At 38.3% G+C, this 1,835-nt stretch overlaps 1 long non-coding RNA gene across 1 annotated transcript; it reads left to right on the top strand.

Annotated features, from left to right (window-relative positions):
• The first annotated feature begins 433 nt into the window (after positions 1-433).
• On the top strand, positions 434-794 carry LOC106942832 (uncharacterized). The gene is made up of 2 exons (XR_001423732.1): positions 434-537; positions 637-794. It is a non-coding gene; the product is annotated as an uncharacterized LOC106942832 (long non-coding RNA).
• Positions 795-1,835: the final 1,041 nt, after the last annotated feature.

The following is a 1,835-nucleotide window of genomic DNA, read 5'->3' as shown; positions in this document are numbered from 1 at the left end:
AACTAGACCAAAAATACTTGGTAAGATTTTGTGTTTTTGCAGTGAGCAGCTCTCTCACAACCACAACAGACCGGTAGTTTTCACATCACTGCAGACGCCACACAAATCCACCTTTTGAGAGGTAAAAACGAAGTTCTTTGAATTACTATGCAAATCATTTTTTCCTCCATTGACTCACTGTGTACAGCAACAGGTCAACTACAATAAAAAGCTAATTGTAGGCACACCCCCACATACGTGGCACTAACAGATGACATGCCCACATATTCAACATGAAGTTTCCTGAATAACTGCAGCAGGGAGACATCACCAGACACCCACTCTGCAGTTTGCCTCCAATGCTCACCAAGGCTGCTGATGGCTTAGAAGCATGCATGGCGTCACTCCCAGGTTGTAGATGGGTGTGGTCTTCACTGACTGGTTGAACATAAAAGCTTGAATGCTGACACACACAAACACACATTCACTCAGAGAACACAGATGCTGTTTCCCTCTTCCTCTGCTCCATTTCCCCCCAGCTGAAGCGGCATCTATAAGGTTGGTGATGGAGTTTTTACAGTTAGTAATCAATAATTTTTTTTTCTGTTCTGTTGTATTTAATAGTTTATTTTTTTATGTTTGGTTCCTATAAAATAGACCTGGACTTCTCAGTATCTTGCAAAGTTCTTGGGAACGTCTGTAGCTGGCAAGTTGTTGGAAAGCAAATATGTCTCTGCCATTGTCCTTCCTGATATGTCTGTCAGTCTTCAACCTGTGTTTGGGAACTGGGCCTGTGGAGGAACTCATTATACCCAGTAAGTAGAGAAATGGATGTAATGTGTCCTGAATAGACATGTTTAATTTTGTAACACAATATAGTGGTGAAAATGTAAACATATCCAAACTAAGTTTAGAGTTTGATGAGTTTCAACTGTTCAGCCATGAACACAAAATCATGGCCAACAGTCAGGAAACAAATCAAACAACATTAAAGTGCAACTTTGTGGTTTCATGTAAACATTCTGACACATCGTCAAATGTAAGAGCTAAAATATTAAATCATGTTTTTTTTTTTAAGAAAAACTTTAGATAACAAAGAATGTAGTTTGTTTCCATCAGCCTGTGAAACCCCTTAGTGATAACAGATAATCTAAGTAAATGGTAAGATAGGTAACAAAATTGTCTATAAATTTAAACGTAATAATCTGATTCTGCAAATCAGAAAGGACATGTTGTTCTATAACTGTGTGATTTGCAGACGTTATGGTCAAATAAGTTGTGTGTTTATGGATTTATTCCACAGCTGATGACTCCTCAGTGCAGTATGTTTGGGTACTGTGAGTCAGAAGTTTTGCTTCAGCCAGAAGTCAGATGAATTCATCATTGTCAGAGTGCTGTGTATTTTGGCAGCGGAGACGTTAGTTTTGGAAAAAAAAAGAAAACAGTGCTGCTCAGTAGCAGGACTTTAAACTGGATGTAAAAAGGGTTCCTTTTTTGTAGTCTAATACCTTACCATGTCTTCATTGATTTGGGATTTTACTTTAATGAAACCATAAATGTGCTGACGTTGATTTGTGCAGTTAATGAAATTCAAATCCAAAATAAAGCTTGAAGAAAAGCCTTGTTTGCCTCTTTGTTCCAAAGTTCTGACCAGCTAAGAGGCTGAATAAGAAGTACAAAGTTGGGTGTGATCAACACCCAGTTCTTCACATTCCAATTAGACATGAGAATTTGTTTTGGACTGGATGGGGATGGAACATGAAACAGCTGCTAGCTGGCAGTACAAACAAGTCCTTCCATCTTTATAAGGTGGAAGTAACAAGAATTGTGTGACTTTGAAATAATCATGTCAACAC

The sequence above is a fragment of the Poecilia latipinna genome, unplaced genomic scaffold (assembly GCF_001443285.1).
Source record: "Poecilia latipinna isolate Pla-1442-1.1 unplaced genomic scaffold, P_latipinna-1.0 Scaffold4592, whole genome shotgun sequence".
Lineage (NCBI taxonomy): Eukaryota > Metazoa > Chordata > Actinopteri > Cyprinodontiformes > Poeciliidae > Poecilia > Poecilia latipinna.
Note: the sequence above shows the minus strand (reverse complement) of the source record. Positions and strands in the feature narration are given on the sequence as shown.